This window comes from Aegilops tauschii, chromosome 7 (assembly GCF_002575655.3).
Source record: "Aegilops tauschii subsp. strangulata cultivar AL8/78 chromosome 7, Aet v6.0, whole genome shotgun sequence".
In the NCBI taxonomy this organism is placed as follows: domain Eukaryota; kingdom Viridiplantae; phylum Streptophyta; class Magnoliopsida; order Poales; family Poaceae; genus Aegilops; species Aegilops tauschii.
Genome location: NC_053041.3, coordinates 105,007,170 through 105,015,913, shown reverse-complemented (window position 1 = coordinate 105,015,913; position 8,744 = coordinate 105,007,170).

The window sequence follows — 8,744 nt, the reverse complement described above, 5'->3', positions numbered from 1 at the left end:
AGTTCTGTCAGCACGACGGCGTGGCGATGGTGATGATGAAGTTACCGACGCAGGGCTTCGCCTAAGCACTACGACGATATGACCGAGGTGTGTAACTGTGGAGGGGGGCACCACACACGGCTAAGATAGGACTAGGTCTGCCTTTGGGGTGCCCCCCTCCCACGTATACAAAGGAGGGGGGAGAGGAGGCCGACCCTAGAGGGGGCGCGCCAAGGGAGGAGTCCTACTTGGATTCCCGGTCCAAGTAGGATTCGCCCCGCTTTCCTATTCCAACTAGGAGAAGGAGAGAAGGAAGGAGGGGGGCGCCGCCTGAAGGAAATATGCCCTAGAGGCAATAATAAAGTTGTTATTTATATTTCCTTATATCATGATAAATGTTTATTATTCAAGCTAGAATTGTATTAACCGGAAACTTAGTACATGTGTGAATACATAGACAAACAGAGTGTCACTAGTATGCCTCTACTTGACTAGCTCGTTGAATCAAAGATGATTAAGTTTCCTAGCCATAGACATGAGTTGTCATTTGATTAACGGGATCACATCATTAGAGAATAATGTGATTGACTTGACCCATCAGGTAGCTTCGCATGATGATCGTTTAGTTTGTTGCTATTGCTTTATTCATGACTTATACATGTTCCTATAACTATGAGATTATGCAACTCCCGAATACCGGAGGAACACTTAGTGTGCTATCAAACGTCACAACATAACTGGGTGATTATAAAGATGCTCTACAGGTGTCTCCGATGGTGTTTGTTGAGTTGGCATGGATCGAGATTAGGATTTGTCACTCCGATTGTCGGAGAGGTATCTCTGGGCCCTCTCGGTAATGCACATCACTATAAGCCTTGCAAGCAATGTGACTAATGAGTTAGTTGCGGGATGATGCATTACGGAACGAGTAAAGGGACTTGCCAGTAACAAGATTGAACTAGGTATTGAGATACCGACGATCGAATCTCGGGCAAGTAACATACCGATGACAAAGGGAACAACATATGTTGTTATGCGGTTTGACCGATAAAGATCTTCGTAGAATATGTAGGAACCAATATGAGCATCCAGGTTTCGCTATTGGTTATTGACCAGAGATGATTCTCGGTCATGTCTACATAGTTCTCGAACCCGTAGGGTCCGCACGCTTAACGTTCGGTGATGATGGGTATTATGAGTTTATGTGTTTTGATGTACCGAAGTTTGTTCGGAGTCCCGAATTTGATCACGGACATGATGAGGAGTCTCGAAATGGTCGAGACATAAAGATCGATATATTGGATGGCTATGTTTGGACATCGGAATGGTTCCGGGTGAGTTCAGGCATTTACCCGAGTATCGGGAGGTTACCGGAACCCCCGGGAAGTATATGGGCCTTATTGGGCCATAATGGGAGAGAGGAGAAGGGAGCCTAGGAGGGGGCGCGCCCCCCTCAAGCCCAATCCGAATTGGGTGGGGGGCCGGCCCCCCTTTCCTTCCCCCTCTCTCCCCCTTCCTTCCTCTCCTAATCCAACTAGGGAAAGGGGGGAATCCTACTCCCGGTGGGAGTAGGACTACCCTTGGGCACGCCATAGACGGTCGGCCCTCCCCCTCCTCCACTCCTTTATAAACGGGGGAGGGGGGCACCCCATAGACACACAAGTTGACAGTTGTCTTAGCCGTGTGCGGTGCCCCCCTCCACAGATTTCCACCTCGGTCATATCATTGCAGTGCTTAGGCGAAGCCCTGCGCCGGTAACTTCATCATCATTGTCACCACGCCATCATGCTGACGAAACTCTCCCTCGACCTCAGCTGGATCTAGAGTTCGTGGGACGTCACCGAGCTGAACGTGTGCAGATCGCGGAGGTGCCGTACTTTCGGTGCTAGGATCGGTCGGATCATGAAGACGTACGACTACATCAACCGCGTTGTCATAACGCTTCCGCTTTCAGTCTACGAGGGTACGTAGACAACACTCTCCCCTCTCGTTGCTATGCATCACCTAGATGGATCTTGCGTGTGCGTAGGATTTTTTTTGAAATTACCGTGTTCCCCAACAGTGGCATCCGAGCTAGGTCTATGCGTAGATGTTATATGCACGAGTAGAACACAAAGAGTTGTGGGCGATAATAGTCATACTGCTTACCAGCATGTCATACTTTGATTCGGCGGTATTGTTGGATGAAGCGGCCTGGACCGACATTACACGTACGCTTACGCGAGACTAGTTCTACCGACGTGCTTTGCACACAGGTGGCTGTCGGGTGTCAGTTTCTCCAACTTTAGTTGAATCGAGTGTGACTATGCCCAGTCCTTGTTGAAGGTTAAAACAACACACTTGATGAAAAATCGTTGTGGTTTTGACGCGTAGGTAAGAACGGTTCTTGCTCAGCCCGTAGCAGCCACGTAAAATTTGCAACAACAAGTAGAGGACGTCTAACTTGTTTTTGCAGGGTATGCTATGATGTGATATGGTCAAGACATGATGCTAAATTTTATTGTATGAGATGATCATGTTTTGTAACAGAGTTATCGGTAACTGGCAGGAGCCATATGGTTGTCGCTTTATTGTATGAAATGCAATCGCCATGTAATTGCTTTACTTTATCACTAAGCGGTAGCGATAGTCGTAGAAGCAATAGTTGGCGAGACGACAACGATGCTACGATGGAGATCAAGGTGTCGCGCCGGTGATGATGGTGATCATGATGGTGCTTTGGAGATGGAGATCAAAGGCACAAGATGATGATGGCCATATCATATCACTTATATTGGTTGCATGTGATGTTTATCCTTTATGCATCTTATTTTGCTTAGTTCGGCGGTAGCATTATAAGATGATCTCTCACTAAATTTCAAGGTACAAGTGTTCTTCGTGAGTATGCACCGTTGCGGAAGTTCGTCGTGCCAAGAAACCACGTGATGATCGGGTGTGATAAGCTCTACGTTCACATACAACGGGTGCAAGCCAGTTTTGCACACGCAGAATACTCGGGATAAACTTGACGAGCCTAGCATATGCAGATATGGCCTCGGAACACTGAGACCGAAAGGTCGAGCGTGAATCATATAGTAGATATGATCAACATGGTGATGTTCACCATTGAAAATTACTCCATCTCACGTGATGATCGGACTTGGTTTAGTTGGTTTGGATCACGTGATCACTTAGATGATTAGAGGGATGTCTATCTAAGTGGGAGTTCTTTAGTAATATGATTAACTGAACTTTAATTTATCATGAACTTAGTACCTGATAGTATTTTGCATGTCTATGTTGTTGTAGATCAATGGCTCGTGCTACTGTTCCTTTGAATTTTAATGCGTTCCTAGAGAAAGCTAAGTTCAAAGATGATGGTAGCAACTACACGGACTGGGTCCGTAACTTGAGGATTATCCTCATTGCTGCACAGAAGAATTACGTCCTGGAAGCACCGCTAGGTGCAAGACCCGCTGCAGGAGCAACGCCTGACGTTGTGAACGTCTGGCAGAGCAAAGCTAATGACTACTCGATAGTTCAGTGTGCCATGCTTTACGGCTTATAACCGGGACTTCAACGACATTTTGAACGTCATGGAGCATATGAGATGTTCCAGGAGTTGAAGTTAATATTTCAAGCAAATGCCCAGATTGAGAGATATGAAGTCTCCAATAAGTTCTACAGCTGCAAAATGGAGGAGAATAGTTCTATCAGTGAACATATACTCAGAATGTTTGGGTACCACAACCACTTGACTCAACTGGGAGTTAATCTTCCTGATGATAGTGTCATTGACAGAGTTCTTCAATCACTGCCACCAAGCTACAAGAGCTTCGTGATGAACTATAGTATGCAAGGGATGGATAAGACAATTCCCGAGCTCTTCGCGATGCTAAAAGTTGTGGAGGTAGAAATCAAGAAGGAGCATCAAGTGTTGATGGTCAACAAGACCACCAGTTTCAAGAAAAAGGGTAAAGGGAAGAAGGGGAACTTCAAGAAGAACGGGAAGCAAGTTGCTGCTCAAGTGAAGAAGCCCAAGTCTGGACCTAAGCCTGAGACTAAGTGCTTCTACTGCAAAGGGACTAGTCACTGGAAGCGGAACTGCCCCAAGTATTTGGCGGATAATAAGGATGGCAAAGTGAAAGGTATATTTGATATACATGTTATTGATGTGTACTTAACTAATGCTCGCAGTAGCGCCTGTGTATTTGATACTGGCTCTGTTGCTCATATTTGCAACTCAAAACAGGGGCTACGGTTTAAGCGAAGATTGGCTAAGGACGAGGTGACGATGCGTGTGGGAAATGGTTCCAAAGTCGATGTGATCGCGGTCGGCACGCTACCTCTACATCTACCTTCGGGATTAGTTTTAGACCTGAATAATTATTATTTGGTGCCAGCGTTGAGCATGAACATTATATCTGGATCTTGTTTGATGCGAGACGGCTATTCATTTAAATCAGAGAATAATGGTTGTTCTATTTATATGAGTAATATCTTTTATGGTCATGCACCCTTGATGAGTAGTGATACACATATTCATAGTATTGAAGCCAAAAGATATAAGTTAAATAATGATAGTGCAACTTATTTGTGGCACTGCCGTTTAGGTCATATTGGTGTAAAGCGCATGAAGAAACTCCATGCTGATGGGCTTTTGTAATCACTTGATACTTGCGAACCATGCCTCATGGACAAGATGACTAAGACTCCGTTCTCCAGAACTATGGAGCGAGCAACAGATTTGTTGGAAATAATACATACTGATGTATGCGGTCCAATGAGTGTTGATGCTCGCGGCGGGTATTGTTATTTTCTAACCTTCACAGAAGATTTGAGCAGATATGGGTATATCTACTTGATGAAACATATGTCTGAAACATTTGAAAAGTTCAAAGAATTTCAGAGTGAAGTGGAAAATCATCGTAACAAGAAAATAAAGTTTCTACGATCTGATCGTGGAGGAGAATATTTGAGTTACGAGTTTGGTCTTCATTTGAAACAATGTGGAATAGTTCCACAACTCACGCCACCTCGAACACCACAGCGTAATGGTGTGTCCGAACGTCGTAACCGCACTTTATTAGATATGGTGCAATCTATGATGTCTCTTACTGATTTCCCGCTATCGTTTTGGGGTTATGCTTTAGAGACAGTCGCATTCACGTTAAATAGGGCACCATCTAAATCCGTTGAGACGACACCTTATGAACTGTGGTTTGGCAAGAAACCCAAGTTGTCGTTTCTGAAAGTTTGGGGCTGCGATGCTTATGTGAAAAAGCTCCTGATAAGCTCGAACCCAAATCGGAGAAATGTGTCTTCATAGGATACCCAAAGGAGACTGTTGGGTACACCTTCTATCACAGATCCGAAGGCAAGATATTCGTTGCTAAGAATGGATCCTTTCTAGAGAAGGAGTTTCTCTCGAAAGAAGTGAGTGGGAGGAAAGTAGAACTTGTTGAGGTAATTGTACCTGCTCCCGAATTGGAAAGTAGTTCATCACAGAAATGAGTTCCAGTGATTCCTACACCAATTAGTGAGGAAGCTAATGATAGTGATCATGAAACTTCAGAAAGTTACTGCTGAACCTTGTAGGTCTACCAGAGTAAGATCCACACCAGAGTGGTACGGTAATCCTGTTCTGGACGTCATGTTACTAGACCATAACGAACATACGAACTATGAGGAAGCGATGATGAGCCCAGATTCCGCGAAATGGCTTGAGGCCATGAAATCTGAGTGTGATCCATGTATGAGAACAAAGTGTGGACTTTGGTTGACTTGCCCGTTGATCGGCAAGCCATCGAGAATAAATGTGTCGGATTACGGGTTCCGGCAAAACCCTTGAGGTTCGAACACTGGGGTGCACACGAAGATCTCTCCTCCCCCTAGCTCACGCGCACCATGATCTCAAAGCTTAACGCGTCGAACCCACGGAACAAGAGACACAGGGTTTATACTGGTTTGGGCCACCGATGTGGTGTAATACCCTACTCCAGTGTGGTGTGGTGGATTGCCTCTTGGGCTGAGGATGAACAGTTACAAGGGAAGAACAGCCTCCTGAGGAGAGGTGTTCTTGTGCTTGGTCAGCTTGTATGGAGGCTTTGGATGGAATGGCCCGATCCAAGATGAGTCCTCTGCTATGGTGGTGTCTAGTCCTATTTATAGGGGCCTTGGTCCTCTTCCCAAATATTGAGTGGGAAGGGATGCCACAACGACCGAATTTGAAGGGAGACAACCAGTACAAGTTATCCTGACAAAAGTAGTCTTCGCCTGCCAAAGGCTCTGGTGGTGATGCCGTCTTGGGATCCACGGTGAACTCCGTCTTGCCATCCTGCTGGTCTTGGTCTTGTTGCACCGATATGAAAATCTTTGCCTGATGCCTCGGGACTCCTCGCCTGCGCTTGCCTCTTTAGCACCAAAGAGGAAACAAGGACACTGTGCGCGCTGGCGCCCGCCTGGCGCCCGCCTGGTCATGGTCGTCAGGGCTTGCATCACAAGGACCTCGCGAGATGCCCCTTGCCTTGATCTCTCTGCTCCTCGCGAGCCATCTTGGTGAGGCCGCTCTTGAGGAGGTCTTGCGTCGTCTGCCTCGCGAGGCTTGGCCCTTCGCGAGGGTCTTGAGTGCTTGCTGGTGAAGATGGGCCGTATGGGGGCCGGTGGTGGAGCCACGCCGTGGGCCGCAGGCAGGCAAGTCTGGGGACCCCCATTCCCAGAACGCCGACAGTAGGCCCCGGGCCCAAGGCGCACTCGGACTTGGCTTCGAGGCGAAGCCAAGGGGCAAGTGCGGAGCACCGTGGGCCCCAACAGCCTGCAGCCTTGGTTGACGCGTGGCGATTGATTAGACGTGGGTGTCTCCGCTTACCCACGCTGCCTCGGCAACTACCCGACTGACAAAAAGGCTGGCGCGGGCTGTATTTGTCTTCATTGCTTTCCTTCGTCTTGCTCCAGATCCCCTTTCTCGCTCCTTGCTTCCGAAATCTCCAGATCCGCTTCAATTCCCTTTCGAGCCACCGACCAATGGCGCCCCGAAAGGTCAAGGCTGCTTCGCCGCCCGCCTGGTATGAGCCGGCTCTGGACGCGCCCAACATCTCAGAGAAGAACCTCGCCGCCACGCGTCTGCTGACGGCGGGGGAGAACAACGAGAAGGGGAAGACCGAGCTCCAGGCTGGCTCCGCCGAGCCAGAGGCTTCGAGGAGCAACTTCTACCCCTTCTTCATGAGCAGCGTCGTTGCGGGGCTGGTTCCCCCTTTCTCCGACTTCTTCTACGCCGTCCTCAGCCATTACAGGCTGCATGCCCTTCATCTCCATCCCAACTCCGTTCTTCTCCTGTCGATCTTTGCCTTCTACTGTGAGGCATACGTCGGGGTGATGCCGTCCGTGGCTTTGCTGCGCCACTTCTTCTTCCTCTGGGTCAATGACGGCCACACTCAGGGTGCGCCAACTTCGTCGCGGCCGGCAAGGCCAACGCGACCTCGAAGGCTAGAAAGAAGGCCGAGGGCTTCAGGAGCAAGTGGGTCATGATGGATGCCAAGTGCGTCCACCCACGGCTGACGCTGCCGATGGAGATGCCCCAGTCCGACGAAGGGTGGCTTTGCGCGAAGCTTACTGACGACCGAGCAAGGCCAGTGCTGGAGAAGATGACTGCCGACCTGAAGCCGGGCAACGCGAAGGCGGCGAAGATGACGGGGGCCATGCTCCTGAGGGAATTCCTAATGCTGCGCGTGGCTCCGCTCCAGGCGCGCTCACGCCCCTTGTGGATGCTTGGGGGCGAAGAAGATAAGCTTCGCTTGAGTCCGGAGGCCTTGTCTGAAGAAGAGCTGGGTGTGGCTCTCCGCCTCTTGGTCGGGGACGACCAGGAGTATCCGCCGAGTGCTTTCGTTCCCTTGTTCCTTCGCAAGGGCGAGGCATAGGTCGTGGCCGCCATGCCCACCTTCGACGAGCGCGGGCTAGTGCCACCATCACCCCTGGGGTGCCGATGGCAACGTCGTCGGTGGTCGTGTCTTCTGGCGATTCTCGCAGGGAGGGGGAAGAGGACGAGGACGAGGAGCACAACTCGGAGGCGACCCCCGAGGCGATGGGGGAGACCTTCCACTTGCGCAAAGCCGACATCCTGTGCACCCTGCCTGATGATGATGACGAGGCCGATGTCCCCCCGGATATAGAGGTGCCGCCCGTAGCTGGGGGCTTCTCGAGGCCCAAGGCCAGCCCCCAGAGGAGGCCACCGGCTGAGGTCCCGACGAGGGGCAGGTTGGCACTGATCTCCCGAGACGATGCTCCTGCTCCGACACCGCCTGGAGCTGCTTCCGGCCCATCTGCTACCCCCTCTTCCGCTCCTGGAGCCCGCGCGCCTGCGCCCCAGGCTGCGAGGCTCTCAGGCTTCAAGCTTAAGAAGCGGAGGGACTACACCGCGATGGACCAGTAAGTGTTCTTGTCCTTCCCTGTTCTTGCCTCTGCTGCTTATCCTTGACGCTTCTCCATTGTGCAATTAGGCCGACGCCCGCGGCGAAGAAGAGGAAGGAGGAAGAGGTGGTACTGCTCGGGACCAGACCGCCTACGGCGGCCGCACCCCTCTCCATGGATAAGGGCAGTGATGGCGCTCGCGCTTCTCCAGCCCGATCATCCTCGCGAGGCTTGGGGGAGCATCCTCGGGAGGGGTCAGCCCCCGTGGCCCCGCTGGCTCCGGAGGTGCCAACGCCCGGCTCGGCCACCGAGGTCCCCAAAGCTCAGGAGCTTCCGGCCTCCCAGGCCATGGTGACGATGTTGCCTCCTCCCTTCTGCCG